The sequence below is a fragment of the Passer domesticus genome, chromosome 1, assembly GCF_036417665.1.
Source record: "Passer domesticus isolate bPasDom1 chromosome 1, bPasDom1.hap1, whole genome shotgun sequence".
NCBI lineage: Eukaryota > Metazoa > Chordata > Aves > Passeriformes > Passeridae > Passer > Passer domesticus.
This window is the reverse complement of record NC_087474.1, coordinates 149,468,964-149,491,999: the sequence shown is the minus strand read 5'-3', so window position 1 is coordinate 149,491,999 and position 23,036 is coordinate 149,468,964.

Here is a 23,036-nt window from a genome sequence, read left to right as displayed (position 1 = left end):
TCCCAATTACTTGTGTCTTTCAGAATTTCCTCAGTCTTGAGTCTTGATGACCTCAGTCCCCGGTGACCTCAGTCCCCGGTGACCTTAGTCCTGGTGGACTCCAGGACTCGTTGGTCTTTACCCTGCCATTTGCTCTCTGGCAGCTGATGTGGGTTTGTCAGCCTGGTCTCTCCTTGTCATTCATCACAGGCCAGCTGTGAAATCTGACCAACTCCCACAGTCTGTGCAGTATTTTCTCATTCTTTCACTCCTCTTCTGGAAGAGCCCTTGATGGAATCTGGATTTTCAGTATCACTCTCTTTCAATGGGGATTGTTTGCCTGGAGTCTGTGCCTGACCCTTTGCTGTCAGTGTTAAGTCCCTTGGTTTATTTTGGATTACAGGGCCTTACAGCCTAGCTCTGCTTGTTTTCCCAGTCTCTCCAGTAAAATATATTGTGTCCTGTCTCTTTAAAGTGAGGGCTTTAAAACTAATTTTTATAACATTTCACTAGGTATGACCATAGCAAATATTTCCTCTTTTAAGCACAAATGAGTCTAATTCTGTTCTACTCTGTCTCAGGGCCAAAGTTTAACAATGAACTTTACTTACTGAAATGCTGCAATCTGGATGGGCTTTGTTCCCATATGCACACAGAATCCTAGGATTTGTCCAGACTCCTTTTTCTTCCAACACCTACTCCTTTTTCCAGTTTCCATGAAGGGGCCTAACTGTCCTGTTCACTTTCTGCCCATGACTTCTACGGTGGATGTAAATGAACCCTTTCCTAAAGAATGTTCTGTGTTTGTTTCATGGAAAATAAAATCAGTAATAACCTATTGCATCAGGAATACAGGAGCCTCCTGTGGGAACTGAACAATCAAAGTTGCACTGAGCTCTGAATTGTTACTTCATTGGAACATGGTAATGCCCAGCTTCTCAATTTTTTCCTTCTGAATTCAGTGCATCCTCCCACCCACTCTCTTGTCCCTCAAAAGATGTCCCTGTGCCATTTATTTCCTCTTTCTTTTTATTTCCCTTTCAAATCTCAGTGGTGAGAATGAAAACAAAGGCTTTTTTTTTTTTAATGTTTTCCAACTGGCTTGGGCTTGAGTTAGTCTCACTTCATTTGCATTTCAAGCCCAGAAAACTCCTGTGACTTCAGATGTCACTTGTGATTTTGCTTAAATCTGAACACATATTTAAGTGCCTTCTCAAAAATCCAGTTTTAAATGAGATGTGTGTGCATTGGCTGCGTAGAAGAGACACAGGTTCAGGGATGCAGACATGCCTCTGAAGGGACTTTTTGCAGCAGTTCCCAGAGCCCAAGTGAGGAACCCTTGTAGTTAGTAGGACACTGCTTAAGTGGGGGGCTTTCCCACAAAATATTTTATGTAGGATTAGGGCCTACATAAACAGCAGGATGTTTTTTTCTGCATTTATGTCTCATGACAATGTGTTCCCAGCAATGGTTGCAGAGAGTGAACAGAGCCAAAGAATGAGACAAAGTATGCACTTGATGCCTCTTTGGAGACATAGGAATGGATATTTATATCTGGGAGACTGTCAAACATGCTTCCTAACCTCAGGTGCTCCCTGATTCCTGTGTGATCAAAAATCAGGGAACTAAGCAGGATCTTCTCTGCTGGTGCTCCTTTAAATTACTGAAACTGCACAGGATGGTTTAAATTATCTCTGAACAATAGGGTCTATTCAGGCTTTTGGTGAATCCCCTAAATCCTCTTAGTCTAGTTGTAAGGAGGCTATATTTGTAAATGAGTTGATTTTCCTGCTGTTTTTGAAATGCTAATAACTGAAAATACTTTATAAGTCTTTATTTTACTACAGGATTGTGAGGGGTTTGTTCCAATTACCAACTCTCCATTAAATATTTTTCCTAAAATTGTTTGCCTTATTTTACATTCCTGCTAATGAAATAAAATCTTAGCAGTACCACCTGCTAAAGCAGCTGATATACATTGGTGGAACAAAGTCTGACATGATACTGGACACAATATGAATTCCTGACTGGACTCTGTGTACTTCTGTTGCTCTGCAGGCTGCAGTGTGACTGCCTGTTCTGACTCAATCCAACATGAGAGGTAAGGAATGGGAAGGCTTCCTTGAGATATGGGTTCATTTCCTCACCTCTCTCCTAGCTGAAGTGTAAGAAATGTGTGCCACATGTGAGAAAAAAGTGGGATCCTGTTGTTCAGCATGAGTATTGTCACACTGATATTGCCAGCACCTTATTGAAGAAAACTGACCAGTGTGAAAGGCAGTGGCTATGTTACCATCTAACACAAGAAATTTTAGAAGTCAGGAACACACAGAAGAGTGAAGGTTATTTACATACAATGGATAATTCCTCATGCAAATTGCCAGTTTGTCACTTGAATAATTGCTTTTATGTGCAATTACTTGTGTAATTTTAACTGAATTGAAAATAAGATATTTTAAAAAATATTTTTCCCTGATCTTTTTGTCCTGTGCCTAAAAACACGAACAGATGTCCTTTGCCCCAAAGCTGCCTATATTTCTGCTCTTGTTGGTTATATTTGCATAATTCAGAATCTGAAGGATATCAGATTTGTACTTAGGACAGCTAGTTGGTAAAGCATTGAAAAGGACTAACAACAATTTTCCTCCTTTTAAGTCTTTTGTTAGAGAAACCTATTGTATCTGTTGTGAGCAGGAACATGAAATGAGAGCCCACATGGAGGTTGCAGGGGATATGAAATAGAGGCCCAGAAGATTTGGGAGAACCAACCATATGTCAAAAGTTCTTTATTATCACTTGTAACTTCACTGAGTGAAATATAGAAATATATTTCAGACCACTAGAGCAACCATTGCTTTCTGCCCTGCTTTGGGCGTGACCTGAAAATTATTATCTAAAATGTGAGAGACTCCCAGATGCTTCTGAGGAGGTTCCACTTTCTCTTTTACTCTTCCTTCATTTGCTGTTTCTCCTCTGAGAAGACAATCTTTGAAACTGCAAGTTTCATCCCTCCTATTGTAACCACAGTGGGGGGTGGTTGATGCTCCTGAAATTTTCAGTCTCTTTGAGAAGATCTTGGAGCTCTTTGCAGCTGTGGTTGAAAGCACAGCAGAGAGTAGTAGCAAAATTTGTTCTGAGATGTGTTTTTCACTTCCATAAACACATTTGCTATGCTACTATAATGGCATAGATTTGGGAAGAGGGAGAGATTACATTTACAGGTGAGGGTTTGCTGGTATAAATATATTGGGTAGAAGCGGTGAATGTCTTTGCACTAAGTGAGGGAATTAAGCTGAGGGAAAAAGCACAATGTCATTGTCAGAAGCAGAAGGCATTGGTAGTGCAGGAGCTTTGATTTCAGAACTGGAAATAAATATACATTCATATGTACACATATATACATACATGTAGATATGTTTTACAGTACTGATATGTGTATAAACACTTTATGTAATTTACATATGTGTATGTGTTCTAAACAATATCTATACAAAAGTTCATCTTTTGCTGTGACTTCCTTGAAACCACCCAGAAATACCAACCTATCATGAAAGCAGAGACATGGCATACAACATTAATTTAAATTATATATACATGTACAGCTTCATACCATGTCTCAATCCTGGAGGTGCAGTTAAGCACTGTGGTCATGCTCTGCAGGTCAAGCAGAAACACAAGACTATTGTTCGCAAGAGCAAATGCTGAGCCTAGCCCCATTCTTGATAGAAGGGATATGTAGCATGGACAGTTAATTTTTTTCTTAGTTGAATTCATATTCAGACACCAAAGAAAGGGAAAACAAATCAGATTTGTTTGGGAAATCTATTTATATGCACTATAGTTAGAGTCTGTCTTGGAGTTTTTGGGACTCTATCCTTAATTTAGGTTGACTTTCTACATAGTGTGGTCTTCTGGGATTCTGAATGACCATGAGAAATATGTATTTCCTAGTGACCCCTTACGATCCAAAGGACCATGTCATGTCATGTCATGTCATATTTTGACATGAGTGCCTTGTTACAGAGCCCAGGAATGAAGGGGATTTTTGCCTTAGAGAGGAGAGGGTGAGATTTTGAATACTGCTGCAATTAGTTTCTGCTTGTTGCGTGATCTGGCTGGGAACATTTACAGTTGTGCTGAGCTGCAGTGCCACTCAGTGAGACTAGAAGATGTTTTATCTTCCCACCATCGCCAATTCTTTGACATTGACTGACATCCTGAAACAAGGACCAGAATGGCCAGACAAGAAAGTTGCTTATTGAAACAATGAGTTTCCTGAAATAAACAGAGCAGTTTTGAATCAGCAGGCCTGTTCCCTCCCTGGAACAATGCTGGGCATTTGCATCAGCTAAATGAGGTTAGTGTTTTGCACAGTCTTACGGAAGTCTGTGTGTCACTATGGGCACTGGCAGATAAAGCCAACATGATAATAACTGAGGTCATGGAGAAGAAAGGGGAAGGAAAGTGAGATCTGAACCAGATATTTAAACTGCTGTGATAGTTATTAAAATGATGTAATTGCTCCAATATTAATTTCCCTTTCCTTTGCCCTGATATTTACCTCAAAACAACTTTTTGTTATCTAGTGCTTTTAGTAATTTTCTCATACCAACAGAGCAGTTGTGCTAACACCCTGAAGCAGCTCCAGCTGTCCTCAGAGTGGAGACAAATATATACAGTCTTTAAAATGAAAGCCAAAGGCATGGCAGAAATAAAAAAGGGACTGGGAGAACCTTGTTCGGTTCCTTCCAAAGACAATCCCCAAACTGAAATTCTTTTATGAAAAAAGTGTGGCAGATACCTGATAAAGCTTTTTAGTTTGTTTCATGGCTAAGTTGTTCCTTCATGGCTTCTGGGAGACAGCCTTGAGTAACATCCAAGAAATAATAAATTCAATTTAATTTTCTTAATTTGTCAAATAATAATGAAATTTGGTCTCCTTTTTCTTTCATTGTCTTTATTGTTGATGGCTGCTAATTAGTGATACCTGTGTATGTAAAAAAGTATATATGTACTCTTTGCAATTGGTCACAGATATCCCAGACTAATGGTGCTCCAGCAGAGTCCTTTGGTGGCACAAGTTTCCCATTTGTGCCCTGCTCCTCCTGGCTTGTGCAACAAGCACAGACAGCAACATCCTGATGTAAACTGGTGCTCCTCTGAACAGTCACTCAAGCCAAGGCATTCTCCCCTCATACATTTGAGAAGAAGTAAGAAAAAGCCCTGTGACATATCTCCCCAAAGCTGAGAAAGGATTGTTTGCAGATTTGTTTTCTGAGCACTGCTATCTCACTCGTTTCCATGATGTGAGCAAACTATCAGCTGACAGATTTGGTGTTTGGGCTCTGGGCTGTCTTTTCCAAAGGCCAAGCACATCTGACGTTGCATCCTCAGCTGCAATGTCCCTCCACTGTGCCAAAGCTGGGAAGTTGGTGGTATTGGGTAATGTGTAAACTGCATTAGCCCGCAGAAGTCAGCACATACAGTGTACAAACACAGTTTAAATAGTTTGGTAAATCTCTGGGATTTTTTTTGGTTGTTTTTTTAAATGTAAAATCTGGATGTGAAGTCGAGAAAGTGCAACAGTGTCAGGAATTAATTTGCTGTCTTCAAGAGACAATTGGCCTTAATTACCAGATCCAAAGAAATTAAGTTAATGTGATGCAACAAGGAAATGCCATGCCCCATTAGCAAAAGATGTTTTCAGTTAAATCAATGTTGTGGTGGCACAGTTGCGTGGGCTTACATGAATAAGCCCCGCTCTGGAAGAAAAACCTGATTAAAAAAAAATCTCAGTCCTGAAATCCTTCCTGGAATAAATTACGTTGCAGTGGTCTAAACTGTTCCTAAGGGCAACTGTTCCTATTTGTGCAAGTATCTGTGACTGAGAGGTGGCATTTGGGCATTTGAGTTCAGGTAGTAGTGACAACTTTAACCCCTAATTTTGTATTTCACCATTTTTAAGCAGAGCATTTTGGCAAATGGTTCTCTTCAGATACACACGTAGAATATCCTGAAGTGATTGCATGACAAAACACAAAGCCCTCGTGTTTTATAACATAAACTCTCTTGCAGGCTGGGTAAGTATTGTTCAAAGTGTACTTAGATGCTTTTAAATAAATAAATAAGTAGTGGCAATTAATATTTTCTATCTTATATGAGAGTGGACGTTGTATACATGATCATTGTATACTTTTGTACAAGTAAATATAAATATTATTGACACTTATGTAAGTATTTTAAAATGTGGGAAGTTAATATTTCTTTTATGATGGAAAAACCAATGAGTGATATAAATGAATCATGTTTTGCCAAATCATTGAATTATGTCAATGATTCCAATTTAATTACCCTTAATCTTTTGTTCTGAACCATAGGAAATCATTAAACACAAAATAATGGCCATCATCAGGCTATAGAATTAGAGCAGACAATATATTCTATTAATTTGGTGTCTTTTCTTCCTATTTAGCTGTACAGCATATGTGATTGCAAAACTGGTTCCTTCTAAACATATTGGAATAGTCTATAAAAAGGATGTGGAGAACTTTAGGCCAGTCAGCCTCACCTCTTTCTCTTGGAAGGAGCAAATTATTCTGGAAACCATTTCTAAACCTATGAAGGACAAGATGGCTGGGAGTAGTCACTGGGGGTTACTGACAAGGAGGAGGAATCCTGCTCCATCTGTCTGATAACCTGTGTGAGATCACTCTTCCACTGGGTGAGGGGAGAGCAGGGGATGTTGTTTAAATTGACATTAGCCAGACTTTTCATGTCTCCCATAACATCCTCCTAGGCAAGCTGATGAGGCACAGGGTAGGTAGCTGCACGGTGAGGTGCTTGAAAAACTAGCTGAGTTTCCAGGATCAAAGGGTTGTGATCAGCAGCCAAGTCCAGGTGGAGGCCAGACACAGACATGTACCCCAGGGGCTGGCACTGCCAGTATTCTGTAACTTTTCACTAATGGCCTGGGTGATAGGACAGTGCGCACCCTCAGCTAATTCACAGATAACACAAAAGGCAGAGCAGAGGCTGCCACACCAGAGACCTGTGCTGCAATTCAAAGGGTCCTCAGCATTCTAGGGAAATGGGCTGTCAGGAAACATAGGAAGTTCAGCAAAGGAAAAATCCATGTCCTGTCCCTGGAGAAGAAAAGCCTCATCAGACCAGCTGGAAAGCAGCTTTGCTAGCTGAGAAGGTCTGAGGATCTTGGTGGACAACAAGTTGAGCAGTAATGTGTCCTTGTGCCTAGAGCTGCCAACAACCATAGGGGGCCTGGAGGGGCTATGGATTCCCCATCACTGGAGATATTTAAAACCTGACTGGATACAGCCCTGAGTAGTGAGCTCTTGCTGACTCTGCTTTGAGCAGAAGGTTGGACTGGTTGATGTCCAGAGGTGCCTTCCAATCTCAAAAATCCTGTGATTCTTAATGTGGGAAGAAAAGCTGTGAAGTTGAACACTGAGAATACACAAAAGTGCTCCATAATTGTGGTGAAACAGTGAGGACAGGAAATCTCACTTTTCATCTGACCATTAACAAAATTCCCCTTCAAGGTGTGTATTGAGCAGAATCCTTGAGTTAATATGACAGCATTGTGAGGATAGATTTTTATGTCTCTTAAAGCATGGCAGTGCAAACTTTGTTGGAGTCCAAACCACCTGAACCTGTACATGTAGAGAACAGTGGTTAATGTGCAGCTTCTGTATTTGTCCTGAATCTTACTTCCTTTTCTTGCATAAGCTGTATGGAAAGTAGGTGTATGTCCTGGCTTTTGCTGGGATAGAGTTAATTTTCTTTTTAATAGCTGGTACAGTGCTGTGGTTTAGATAATGTAAGAATAATGTTGATAACATTCTGATGTTTAGCCATTGCTGAGCAGTTCTTATACTTCAAAGAACTTTTCAGGTTCTCACACCACCCCACCAGTGAGGAGACTGAGGGTGCATGAGAATCTGGGAGGAGTTACAGCCAGCACAGCTGACCCCAACTGACCAAAGAGATATTCCATGCCATGCTGTAGAATAAAATGGGGAAATTGGCTGGGGAGTGGTGATCTGCTGCTTGGGGATTGGCTGGGCACTGGTCGGTGGGTGCTAAGCAATTGCATTGTGTTTCACTTGTTATTATGATTACAATTATTATTATTATTATTCCCCCTTTATTTTCTGTCCTATTATATTGTCTCAACCCAAGAGTTTTACCATTTTTTCTATTCCCTCCCCCATCTCACTGGGGGAGTGAGTGGATTGCTGTGGAGTGTTTAGTTGCCTGCCAAGTTAAACCACAACAGCATCATCCCTCATGTTCCAGTCTGGTCTTTAAGAAAGAAGGGTTTATCTTACTAAGGTATAAATATACTGCCCTGAGTGTACAGAAGCTGGTGTTGTAATATAAAAACCACAGAGTTTACTTTTCCTGTAAGGACCTACTCTGCTCAACTCTCTGGTCACACCAGAGTAATGTTTACTGTTTTCTTCATTGCTTGCCTAATGCATCAGGTCAAGTATAAGCCTGAGAAGGTAATAGGTTAAATTCTCTTTTCCAATGAAAGCAATAAGACCTTTCGTAGTCACTTCAGTAAAGCCAAGATTTTATTCTGTCCATGGCATAACAATCTACAGGACCTTTAAAAGGATTTTCTCTAAAACGGCAGGATATCAACAGGACTCCAAATATTAGAAGAGATTCAGAGTCTAATTTATGTAAACAGTATATTACTATAATTCTATAATGCCAGTGACAGAGCTCTTTCATAACCACAATAACTTGGTCATCTCATTTTTCCCCCTTTGCTTATTTTGTGCATGTTTATAGATGTGGGCAGTTAGAGAAAAAATAATTTTTAGACTATAACAAAGCTGTTTTCAGTTAGTGAAACAGCAAAAAACTTGCACTTCTGAAAAGGGCACTGTAGTGTCTTATTTATTTTTTCCCTGGCTAAAATGTGTCTCCATCACTCTTTTTTTTTCTAGTGGGATTTTTTTTTGGTATCCATTTTGTGAAATAAAGTTGGCTGCATGCTGAGAATACACACATTAATTTCAAACCAAAGTGAATTTATTCTGGCAATTTATAAACCTGTCAGGATCAAAAACTGTGGAGAAAAAATTATTTATCTGATGTTACATTATTGTATAGCTTTAGGCAAAACAGAATCCATAGGATTGCAGTCAGATTTGGGGAGGAGGTATGCTGTGTCCTTGGATCTCCTTCTTCCCATTGAACTTTCCTGCAAGTAGATATTTGTCCTTTTTAAATAGAGTCCCTGCCACAATCTCCAGCTTAGCTATAACTCTATCTCTTTGTAGACCCTTCAAGAGTCTCAAAGGAGCCTTGGGTTTTTGGCTGCCAGTTCTTCCCTGCAGCTTTCTTCCTTCAGACCTGTTTCTTAGGCTGTCTCTTTGACCAACTGGAATTGCTGCAGAGGGTTTAAATTTATCTTGACATCTGCAGCTCTCTTGTCCAAGATCAAATGAGGGCTAACCAATTTGTTTCAGATTGGGAATCATGCACTCAGAACAAAGCATTTGAGAGAAAACGTGGATCAAAGAACAGGCGATAAGCACAGTTGGCTCCCCCAGGTAGTCACCCAGCTCTGTCCAAACAAGCGACCATGTGCAACCAAGTGTTTGCCAGCAATCCTCTAGAATTTCTAAGATCAACAGCATTTGGGGTAATTTATGTATGCCTGACTGTATGAAAAAATACAGTTCCCTGTGCATTGGGAAAGAATTCAGTGGTAGGCAGAGAACCCTGTAGCAAAAATGAGTTAAGAGTTTCCACGCGCTTTGTTCCGTGCTCTCAGCCTTGGAGCAGGTTCTGCCTTCACAGGACAGCGTTATCTTGGTGTCACCACGCGGTTCCGGCCCGAGCTGGCCCCTGGTGACACAGTGCAGGAGGGAGCCCCATGTGTCACCAGTGATCCCTCATCTCCATATCACTGAGCACTCTGTCTCCAGCTTTGCTCTTGCCGGCCCAGAGATATCATTACATGTTTCCATTCATTACTGCTCCCACTCACTTTTGTAGCACTGCTGAGCACTTAAAGTTCTGCAGTGCATCCTCTTGAGAGGACAGAAAGGGTTTTTTCCTAGACATGTTTTGTTACATTTTGACAAAGGACATAAATGTAATACCACAAACAGGAAATACTGGGCACGTACAAGTAATGTATCTTTGCAATACCAATATAAATGTTTTCACTGTAAATGTAAGGTCAGTTGCTTAGTTTTTGCTCATTTCACATGACACAGGGTTTCTTTGCATGTTGGAATCTTTTGCAGTGCAACATTGCAGAAGCAGAGGCTGGAATACCTCACTTGACATTGGCACTTCTGCCCTGGCTTTGCTGCAGATTTTCCAGGCAGGTTCACATGGGTGATGCTGAACACACTCATGTGAGTAGCACCCTTGGGTTTTCGTCAGGGCTTTTTTAGACCCTATTCATCAAATGGGGGCTCTGTTGGACTTTGGTTTGGAGCTAGGTTTCCTTTTGGGTTGGAGAATCTAAATATCTCTAAACTTGTTCAATCTGGAAAATCAACACATTCTCCATCATCATTAAGATAGAGACAGCTTTTTTTTTTGCCATTACATTAGCACTGTACTGGAATATATAATTATGTATTTTTATATGTTTAAAGCACTTAAAATTTTGTGTGAAGCCCTTGAGAGGCACCAGACAGCACATGATACTACAGAGTTATTTTTGTGCCAAAATCCAGGATAGTTGTGTTGCAATCAGGAAATTGGTGTTTCTCCTATTGTCTGGTGCCCTCAGTGGGGATCTTCTGGAGAGCTGGAAGCATGAGGAAGCTGGCAGCATCCCTGACCAGCCCAAGCTGAAGCACTGCCATGCAGTGCTCAGCAGCTTGAGAGCAATGGGTGTGAGCTGCCAGAAGTCCTTTTCCAAAGGGACTCTTACAGCTGTAAGGGGGTTACTAGGGTTACCTCTGGTCACCCCTTGACCCTCATTTCTGGGATTTTAAGAAAGGTGTTGTCAAGGACAATAGAGCCTCTGCAAGATTTCTAGGGATGTTCTTGAAACTGAACCTGTCAGAGATCCATCAGCTGGTTTGTTCCTGCTTTGTGCATATGTGGAGGACACCCCCCAGCAACAGGAGCAGCCATCTGCTGTTGAAAGTATTTGCAGTATGCCATGCTGGTAGTTCAATCCTGAGATCCAGTCAGGATGCACAGGAATTTTCCCCAAATGAGAACTGCTGAATGGAGATCTCTGAGGTATCATGTGATCCAGAAACTTAAAATTTCTTCCCTTTTGTGTCATCATTGCCTTTCCCACAAAATGTTTGTTTCTGTAGTATTGGAGACATCATACATTAATTATTTGGTCCTGTTCATATTTCATTTATGTGATCACCAGTGGGATCTTCTTACCTGAAGCATGGATAATTGAATATTCCAGCTACAGCAGATCTGGAAAACTAAGATTCTGTGTTTACCTGAGTGTCATTAGTTCGTTGTGATGTCTTTTAATTTAATGAAGTATAGCTGTGATACTTCTTTCTGCATAAATGCATAAATTTGTGTATATTGGGAGCTGCCTGGCATGTTGAACAGTGTTTTTAATGACAAGGTTTTAAAGACATGTATAAACAGAATTTTTAAACGTGTTTGTTTTTCCTTCTACAGTTGCCTCATGACAGTGTTTGCATTGGCTTAACTGGTTCTGATCATACAGTCTGTGTAAGGTAATACCACCAAAATACTCCTGTGAGCAGGCAGCTGGGGAATGGCCCCACGTAGACAGAGGAGCAGTTAGTCAGTAAAATACATCCTTTAAAAGTACCAGTTTGCAGGTTGTTTGTGGGATATGTGAACAATGGCATAAAGAAACTGCTTGAAAACTGTGAGTTCAGATATCAGACTGGAGTCAGATCTAAGAATTTCCAGTCTGCTGATCCAGTCTTTGAATCTGTTTTGTTTCACTGTTGCTGGGAAGCAGATGTAGAGGGCATGTTCACACTATCAGATAACAGTCTCTGCCTAGTTTACACCTGGTCTCCTGCCTAAATGTTAGTGCATTCCTGAGCTTCCTTTTCCGGTCAACCAGCCTTCTTCCAAACAAAATGTAGATTTGCTTCCGGGCACTTTCTACTGGTTTCTCCTATTTTCAGCAGACTCTGCAGGTCACACCTGGACTCCCTTTGCATGGTACAAACCTCCAGCACTCCCCACAGGTTTTGTACCCAAATCTGTTCCTCTGAGCTTCCACAAGGGTACTCTCACATTATTGTCCCACATTATTTCAGACACTGAGATGATTTCTTCTCCCACTCCATTGTGAGATGGTGTCCAAAGGAGATGCTCAGTCAGATGCAGTGCAGTGTGGACACAGTCAGTATTGGCTTGACAGGCAAACATTGCTCTCAGGGATGGGGTGTATAAAGAAGTGTAGACACAGCCAGTTACCTGTGTCCACAAGTGTTATTGGGGGTTATTTCAATCATATTCAGATTCACATCTGAGCAATTCTCTCCCAAATATCATCCATCTCGAAAAATATGGCAGAAAAGATCCACAATATCTCCTGGAGGGTGACCAGTGTGGATCGGCTGAGCTGAGAACTGGTGGTGAATTTCTAAGTTCTGTGGCAGCACTCTGCTGCCTGCATAACTAGCTAGAAGCTGGAGGGGAGGCTGTTACTCAGATTGGATTCAAATCAGACAGATACTGTGTCCCAAGCTTTTTTCTCTTTGCAGTCTCTCTTTGCAAGCTTTTCCTCTCTGTCTTCTGACAGCATCTCCATTCTTACTCTGACCCTCCTGTCAGTGCTGCTCTGCTCATTCATGTGCCTCCCTGATTGCTGGCAGTAAAGTGAGACTCAGTGGAATTCTAGTCTTGGTGCTGCCTGTGTGGTCAGTACTTGGGATCATCCCTCTGGCACTGTCTGCTTTTCCTAGAAGCACACTCCTCTCCACCATGTGTTGAGCTGGAGGGGTGCAGGAAGGGAATATGGAAACAGCAAATCACCCTAGCAGATAGCAGAGCACCACTCAGCTGACAGAGAAATTGTGAACTATTGAGGATTATAACTTTATTCATTGTTAATTGCCATATTTGTGCTGCTCCTATTTTAGTTTGGTCAAATATGCAGAGTTTGTGATTTAACTATTCTGAATACTGGTTAGACATTCAGATATTGCTGTTGTTCATTTGTTCACTGATTGCTTTATCATACACACAACATAAAGTACAAACACACAGAGATAGCAACATGTTGTGTGTATGCATGTACATGTGTAGATAGAGCTAAGGGTGCATCTGTATCTATGTGCATATGTACATAAACATATAAAGGGAGAAAAACAAGAAAGAGAAATAAGACTACCATAAATATTTCTTGCTTTGATTCTGAAGTATTAATGTTTTCACTTCTTGTTTCATGATTTGAGACTATGATATGACTTGGGCTGTATCTTTTGGCAACATTTTTCCCAATGAAGACTGGGCTGAAAAAATAAAGTAAAAGATAATTCTCCCTAACAGGAAGCAATAATTCACATTGATGTGAAGTTAAAGAAACTTCAGCCAGACTTGTTTCTACAAAATCTTACTGTCTGCTTTATTCCTGGCAATCAAAGAGATTTGGCTAGCAAGTAATAATATCTTGTAAAATGTTTAGGGCTTAACTTCTGAAAGCAAATAATATGAATTTCCTGTGGGTAAAAAGACAGATGAAGTGCTGTCCGATGAACCCAGTTATACTGACATAGGGATGTGTTGTAAGATTCTGTGTAATAATTTTTCAGGGGATTTCCATAATATTTTTCTACAGTTAATCCCATGGGAACTCTCTTGAACATATTTAGAATAAGAGAAAACCTGCATAATTAAGATTGTGAAGTCAAAAACTGAGAAAAAACCAGAATTTATGTTGCTTCACCAATTAAGTTCTGTTCCGGTGAAGTGGACAATTTTTTTTTTTTCACTTTTGGAAAGTCTTTCATCCATTAAAACTCAGCTTTGCAGAGGCTGGAAGGCTTGAGAATTCACCCAAGCTGAGTAATTCCATGTCTGAAGCAACATCTGAAGAAAAAAAAATCAATACACTTCATTACAGTGTTTGGCAATAGAAAGGCTTGTTGGGGCAGATGGGGTTCAAAGTAGGCACCACTTCCTAAATCAGGCACAGAAATGATGATTTCCTCTTCTGTTTCTTCATTCTGGTCTTCTGGTGTGTAGGAAAGCCATAGTCCAAAATGCTCTTAGGGCCCAGGAATGAGGAACTTGCCACACCAGGAGCCTGAGGAAGCCAAAGAGTGAGGTGACTTTCTGGTGGTTTTATAGTTCCCATCAGGAAGACAGAAGCTCCTTTCCCACTGGGAGAATTGTGTAGGAGTCTCCTTGAGAAGGTAGACCTGAATTATGTGATTCACCTTCCAGCAAGGAAAATGCCTGGAAGCAAATAATATAACCTCTGATTTAGGAAAAATATTTCAAATAATCTAAACTATGCTTAACTCTTCTTAATAAACACCCCATTCTTTCCTAATTAATTTTTGAGTATTCCAGAATGTATTTAAACTGAAGCTTTCAGGACCTGTGCTGTTGCTTTTGGTTTTGTTTTGGTTCGGTTTTGTTTTGGGTTTGTTTGTTTGTTTGTAGAATCTTTCTCTCATTGCTAGGAAAATGTGGTGGATAGCCAAACAAGAGAATGTGAATTCTCATGGGATAAGGAACAAAAATCTCCCCAGCCTAAGCAGACAGAAAGCAAGAACTGAGGAGAATCTGCAAGGGTTTGTCCTTAAATATCTCTTTCGAATAGAGTCAAGCTCCCTGGAAACATCCCAAGAGAATGTAAAAAATTATAAATGTGGTAAAGACAGGACATACAGGTATGTGCTAAATCCTCAGCCTGACCTTGGTGATGTAAGGATGTCCAGTGCTGCCCTTTTGGCAGTAGGCAGAGTTGCACAGTGACCTTGTTTGGTTCCCATAGGAACTGCAAATTGTAAGCAAAAGCAGTTCTGTTGTTTTCTTGAGCTTTATGTTTGTTACTCCTTCCCATAAGAATGGATGTCTCCCAGCTCGGGAAAAATCCATTAAAATTCCTCTTCCTCTCCTATGTACAAGCCTTGATACTTTTCCATCCTCAAGGCTCTGTCCAGTCACCTTCTGTGTACACAGACCCCATCCAGGAAGACAGCTGTGCTGAGATAATCACGCTCTGGAAGCACAGCTCCTCCTCTCACTGCACTGCTCTGTGAAGGGAGATCGACCCCTTGCAGACCCTGGATTTTCCCTTTAATTCCTCCTGTCTGTGCAGGGGAAGGGAGATGGACTTCTAGGGAGATATTCCCTATTGCCAGAAATGATCTGACAGAGTGTGTGTGTGTTATCTTCTTGTAACCATGGAAACAGACAAAAATTAGTCATTAGGTTACAGTCAGATTGTTTCAAGTTTCTGGAAAGGCAAAAGGCTCCTTTAATCCTTGGTCTGGGATTGGGAGTCTTGCCACTGGCCTTAGAACCTAAAATTCACCTAACTTCAACAAAGTTTACCACTCTTGCCTTGGGAATTTCCTTTAATTTTTTTGTTACAACACCACACATTTAGCTCTTCTGACTAATGTATCAGCCCTTTTAAAATCACAGACTGGCTATATCCATGCTATACTGCCATATCACTATAGCATGGATATGGCAGTATTTTGAATATACTCCAGGAAGCCTGGAGTGCAATACATTGGAATCACTTTATATTAATTTTATATTGTTGTAAATAAACAGCATGTAATATAAATGATAAGCCTCGTGCAAATTATGCTAGTGACTTATAAATGTATTTGCTTGTAAGTTTATTTACTTGTAAGTGTTCAGATCATGAATCAGTCTGTACTTTACAGCTGACAGTGTGGGTTCTGACATCTGAAAATTTCCATCTAAATAACTAAGTATGCTTTATGGTGTATGTACAACTTTTTTTTTTGAGTTCTGATCTTGGGTTCATGCTACTTTAAAAACTGCAGAGAAATCAATGTCAATCACAGCAAAGTTCTGGTCTGTTGTGTAATGTCAAAAATTCCATAAAATCATTTTGAAACCCCCACTGGGTGACTTATCCAAGCAGATGCAAGATTCAAGGAAATTTACTCTTTTCCTGAAAGAGTTTCAGAGCTGCAGATAAGACTCTCAGTATCAAGGTGAAACTGAAACAAACCTCAGTTTCTGTAATTCATGGATTTAAAACCAGGACTTCCTGTGGGCTCCACTTCAGCCAAGAATCTCCAGAGAGTTGAAGTCTGTAGCCATGTCCTGCCTGCTGTGATAGGTCCCCATCTACTTTCAGCTCTTTCTCCTCTAGCTTGGTAAAGTGTGGAAAATAGAATGAAGCTAAGCTTACATAAGGCTCTGTGCTGCTGTCATCATCAATCATTTTTGACTCTGCAGCTCATGGGTATGGTGAATAGTGTCTGGAACTAGGTCTACACTTATGCAGATGTCTGAAGTGAGGGACAACACACCTTGCTTTATCAGTCTGCATATAGCAATCATGAAACACCACTATCATGCAATGCAAAGTAATTATGTTCTGGAAGAAGCATTAATTAGAATGCATATATATGTACACACTCATGTAGTAGATATGTATATATAAATGAGTAGATATAAACACATATTTATATGTACATATATGGATATATAGATATGAATGCATATGTTTATAAGTCTAAATATATTTCTATATTATGTGTATATATAATTGCACTTGTGTGTGCATATATATAAATTTATCATGTATCAGGGAAATTACTGCAGACTTCTTGGTTGCATCTGTCTCCCCTTTAGTCCTCTCAGCCTGTGTGTTTGATCTTGGTGTTCCAATTTTATGGCACATCAGAAATCTTCCTTGCTGTTTACTCAGTCAAAACTCACCATTTAATTGCTGTCAGAGACTGGCTGCTTGCAAGGATTCACTTGGAAACTCTCTAATCCTGAGTGAGAGCTCAAAATGTGAACTCTAATGAGTCCTTTCGTCCTCAATTAACTCACCATGGAAAGAAGGTTGTTTCGGTCTGCTTTGTCTGCAATTCTGCAGTCATAGACAGAGATGAAGGCTGAAAGATTGTGTGGTATTAGCACAAATTCAGTGCTTGGGAAAGCTCTCTTCTGGGGTAGGCAAATGCTCAGGATATCAGGTTAGGGAAGGTTATCTTCCCTCTGCAGAAAGACATATTCCTTATTTCAAATAATCTGTCTCCTTTGATAGGGGTAGTGAATGCCTCTAAACTTCTACTGCTCATTTTGGGTGCCCTGCTCCCAACAGAAGTGAAAAAAATGCTCAGAGAATGTTATTTGGCAAGAAGTACAGCTGTTAGTTAGTAAATGAGTGTGGACTTAGTACTGATGGGATTTGGAATCTAGGGAAATGTCAGAAGCAAATAAATATTGGGACCTTCTGAAATGCAACAAATTTGTTTATTTTGTTAAATTCTGTTTTATTTTGTTAAATTTGTTTATTATGTTAAATTATTTTGTTAAATTCTGAGCACTATAAAAATGTCAAGAAACAGAGAAGCATGGAATCATAGGTTGGTTTGGGTTAGAAGGAACCTCAAAAATCACCTAGTTCCAACCCCTGGCCCACCAAAGGTAGGGACACCTTTCACTATCCCAGGTTTCTCAGAGCCCCATCTAGCCTGGTCTTGAACACTTCCAGGGATCAGGAATCCAGAACCCCTGTGGGACACCTGTTCTAGTGCCTCACCACCCTCTCAGGAAAGAACACCTCCCTAATATTACAGAATCATAGAATGGACTGGGTTAGAAGGGACCTTAAATTCATCTAGTTCCAACTCCCCTGCTGTGGACTGATATAAATCTATATTTACGCTATTTTGTTTGAAGCCATTTCCCCTTGTTCTGTTGTGCCCTTATAAAAAGTCCCTCTCCATCTTTCTTTTAGACCCCCTTCAGGTACTGGGAGGTCTCCCCAGAACCTTCTCTTCTCTAGGCTGAACAACCTCAGCCCTCTCAGCCTGTCCTCACAGGAGAGGTGCTCCAGCTCCCTGAAAATCTTTGTAGCCCTCTGGATCTGCTCAAACAGGTCCATGTCTTATACTGAGAACCACTGATCTAGAGGCAGCACTGCAGGTGGGGTCTCACAAGAGCAGGATAGAGGGAGAAAGTCACCTCCTGGCCCTGCTGGCCACGCTGCTTTTGGTGCAGCCAGGAACAGGCTTGGCTGTCTGGGCTGCACAGGAGCTCATTGTTGGGTCATGCTCAGCTACTCCCATGAGCTTCTCCACAGGGCTCTCCTCAATTCACTCACCACACACCCTACTAATATCTGGTATTGCCCTGACACAGGTGAAGATCCTCTTTCATAGAAAGGGAAGGACACTATTTGAAGGATTTAGTAGTTGGTTGGTAATTTTTTTTAACTGTCTAAAGATGTGGACAGAGATGTAAGCTGTCTTGAGAACTTTCCTAGTCTTACTCTTTTTCTTAGAGTCAGGATCAGCCAAAACTATATAGTTTCTGACAGATATTATTCTGCCTGTGATGAATGACTTCAGTTGTGGAGAGTCTACATTTTCCCCAGGCAGCTTATTCCTGTATTATCTTTGGCAAGAGAAAATTTTCTTTGATATTTAGTCTTAGTTTTCCACCATTTTTTTTTTTATCTCTGACCAACAAGATGAAGAACAGTTGGCTGGCTGATTGTTTTATATAGCCTTTTAGGTATTTATATCAGCAAGCCTTCTGTTGCCTGGAGAAAACATAATCTTCTTTTAAGATGTGAGGATTCAGTGGTACAGGACAGCACTTCTAACACTGTGGGTCTGTGAGAAGCTCTGCAGACTGTCATGAACTCATCTGCTCCTCAGCATGGCTCCACAGGCCAGGTGTGGGTCACTTACAGCTGATGGACCACCCAATGCTCATAGATAACATTTTTAAGCCATCAATATAGATTACTTTTCAGAGAAAACTCCTAGGTGGGACACCTTGACATGTGTTACTAGTGATATTTGATGTACATGATACTCCTCACCATGTGCCATGTAGTGGAGACAGTTACTTTTCTGTAGTTTGCAAAGATTTTTTTTTTCCTTCACTGCAGGTACATGGGACAATAATCATTATAGGAGAGGATGGGGGACTTTGAGATTTGTGTGGATAGCTAATCTTCAAAAATGAGTTTTGCAGTTAAAAAAATGTATATGGAATTGGTTTAGATTAAGCCTCACACTACAAAACATTTGAATATTGTCTTTAAATAGTGGAGACTAAACACTACCTGTGTCAGGAGATCATCCTCATGCCTTATATTTGGTTCATTACCTATCATAGGTCTGGAATAAGAAATTATTTACAGGTAACAGCCTAATTGAGAAGGTATTTAAGAGTTTTAAGCATACACTTTTGCCTTGCTCTGAACATGTTCTGTTTGAGGGGTCTCAACCATTTCTGAAGAACATCTCTGTTACCATCATATTGTCCTCAGAGCCTCATTTGGATGTTTTATTTTCAGTGAGTAAGCTGTTAAGGTTAAATTATATTGTGTCTTGGTGTTCTAAATGTCAACATATTTGGGGTTAGTACATGGATAAAAGCTAAACTGTCTGCATCCCTGTGCTTTGATAACACACTATGACAGGACAGACACTGAGCCCTATTTGCTTTGGTTCTGGACACTGACCTTTGTTCAAACACTAGGTCTACAAGGGACCTTGCATTCATCATTCATTTATTAGTTTATTTGTCCATGAACTAACTTTGTGACAATTATTCCTGGGACTGTCTTAGATATTGCAAGGTTTTGAAATTCTCCAGAATATTAAGCACTGCAATACTTTGTGGATTCTGACCTTATAAAAACCATCCAACATGTTTCAGGCTTAGTGCATAGTGAGTCATTTTTGTAAGAGAAATGTGATTCTAATACATTTTAACTGAAGCTAGAAGAATACTGGCTGAGGTACATTGAAAAATAGCATTACATAACATCAGATGAAGGGGGAATAAAAATTCGTCTGCTTTTTCATGCTTGAATGACTTCTGAAATAATTCAAAACTGTGACTTGTTAAAAGGCAAGGGCCATATGCCATAGTGACTCTTGATCACTTGAATTTAACAATCAAATGGAAAATCTTTCCTCTTTCCATATTAAACTTTATTTGGAGTATTAGAGTTAATAATACTTAATGCAGGTTTTGCCCCTCATGACAAGAATCACTTCCAAATCCAATTTGACTGTGAAGAGTGCAGTATCATAGAAATGGATGAGAATACAGGTAAATCTGGATACATGTTGTTAAATCATAAATATTTAACCAGGAAAAAAAATAGTAATTCTGAACAGGGTACCTGGAGTCACCACAGAATCAGCTAGAAGAATCTACTATAGAACACAGAAATAAGAAGTTTGAATCTGTTCAGAACACATCCTATGGTGCTCTAACTCTCCGAGATAGAGAAATTCATCTATTAGGTCAACATGAGCAATTTTTTACCTTATTTGACAGAAATATTTTATGTCTACAGTCAAATCTATACTTTTAAGTGTCATCCAGGGGATTTCCAAGGTAGTGCTAGTGCTGTGATGATAGTGAGGATGGAAATATGCTTACTTTGAGGTCTTTTAGTGGTGTGGAAATGTGATGATATATTTCTTCAAATACAAGTCTACATTTACAGTCACCTGCTCTAGGTGAACTTGTTTTAGCACGGGGGTTGCACTTGGTGATCTTCAGACATCCCTGCCAACCCCAACCATTCTGTGATTCTGTGTGATTCTGATATCACCTACAGCTAATCAAGGGCCTTGGGTTATTTGCTCTGGGTAGGGCTCATCTTAGGGCTCATCCTGTCCAATATATTCAGTAAGGACCTGAAAAGTGACAAGCTGCTGATAAAGGCAGCTACAAAGAGTTACAGAAGGACCTCTTGGTGCTAAACTACTGGAGGATGAAATGACTGATGGAATTCCATGTAATGTAAAGTGATGCACAAGAGAAAAACAATCTTGTATTTATGCATCCAGTGATGAACTTTGAACTGCTACTGTCATGCAAAAATGAGATTCTGGAGTTATTACCACCAATTTTGCATACTTTTAGCAGAAGTAAAACAAGAAAATCAAGGCTAAGGATTATTTTGTGTGGATAAAGAAGCAAAGCACACATTGTTATGTCTCTGTATAAATCCATGATATGCGCTCATCTTGAATACAAAATGTAATTTCTTATTCCTTCACCCTATTTCACTAGATGAAACAAAAGGGTACAAAAAGGGTGTCAAAAATCATCAAAGATAGTCAAAGACAGAAATATTCTGCTCTAAAAGAAACAAATAAGCAGACCAAGATTCATTAGCCTGGAAACTTCCCAGAGGAGTCTATAAAATCATGAAATGTGAAGAATGGCAATATGAAATAACCTCCCATAAGACAAACAGTGGGAGGTATCAAATGAAACTTGTGGAAGTCTGGTCCAAAATAAGGTGCTCAAAACCTATGGAAGTGTCCCCAAAACATGCAGATAATGGCACCTGAAGACATGTTTTAATGGTGAGCACAGGGGTGGTACTGTGTTGATGGATAGACTTGATAATCTTAAAGATCTTTTCTGACCTTAATGATTCTATGACTGATAAAAAAAAAAAAGATACTTCTCTAAATAATATGACTGTGCTGTAGAACACTGCAAGTCGAAAAAAAAAATGTGTTCAAAAGATGGGTGAACAAATTCATGGCAGAAAAATCCAAGGCATAGTCAGTACAAGAGATGCTGCCTTTGACTCAGAAAGTTCATTAACTGTAAATAGTTGAAGTCTGATGAATATTTTGGGGTAATATCATTATATCCTTACACTGTCTTTATAGTGTGTGCTAGATATCCAATACTGGCAACTGATGGAGGCACGTGCTGGGCCTTCATGTCTTGTCTGTTCAAAAGCCTTTATGATTTATCAAGACCTGTAAGATGACAATGTGGATAAGGAGCCAGGAATATTTGATAACAGCTTGCATCAGGAAAGTATAGAAAAATGGGCTGAAATCTACCTTCTACTGGGAACTGTTCTTTTGTGTAACCCTACAGCCAGTGATTACCTTACTCATGTAAATGGATCTTTCTGTTATCATCTGGCCAGCAATGTTGTTAAAGCTTACTCATTCACATGAAAGGTTATGTGATACCTTTATGTTCATTCTTTTGTTTAATTCATATTTATATTGTTCCATATCCTACTCCTGCAGAAGACAAACATCTGTGCTTTTCCAGTCCTTGTCTTCATACAGCTTACTCATTCAGGACCATATTTTACTATCAGGTCTTCAGGAAGGGATTTTAACAAGGCTTTATCACAGGGCCCTTATTTTGGTTCCAATGCTTGTTGTCTGTGATAACCAGCCAAAACCATGATTGAATCACACTGTGAAGGCATTTATCCTTTGGTATATATGACTTTATTCTTTCCTTTTCCACTTACACCTCATTGTTAGATGTGATCTCTCACTATGCTATGTATAAGCTTGAATTTTAAACTCTTTGAAGTAGGGACTGCTTACAAAATTTCCCTCTTTCCAGACACAAAGGAACGGTCCTAGGAACAAATAAACAAGACTTTCAAAGTGTAAGTCACGGTAAGTTGCTCCCTTGGAATGGAAAAGAGAGGAATGTTGCCCTTTTTTGGCAGTGCTCCTACAGGTAAGGTAACGATGAGTAAAATGAAGGCTTCAATATCCGGAGCAGTCATTTTACCTGCTCAACAGAAGCAATTAACTTAACATGTAAATTGCCTTTTTAAACCAAGAATTCCTTGTCCCTTTGTGGCTGCCTTTTTTTAGTGGTGTCTCCTTTTCCTGCTGTCTAACAGCAGTTAATGGAGCTGCAAATTGTTATCAGCTTGATATTACCATAGAACCGGCTTACACAAATACCTGATAAGCACTGTAACACATTTCAGTGGATAAAAATTCATTGCACAGCATTGTTTCCTTTTACTTTAATGTGTTCCAGACCACTTGGACAGCTCACTTAATGAATTCCATTTTGCAGAGGACAGCCATGTTTTAGGAATT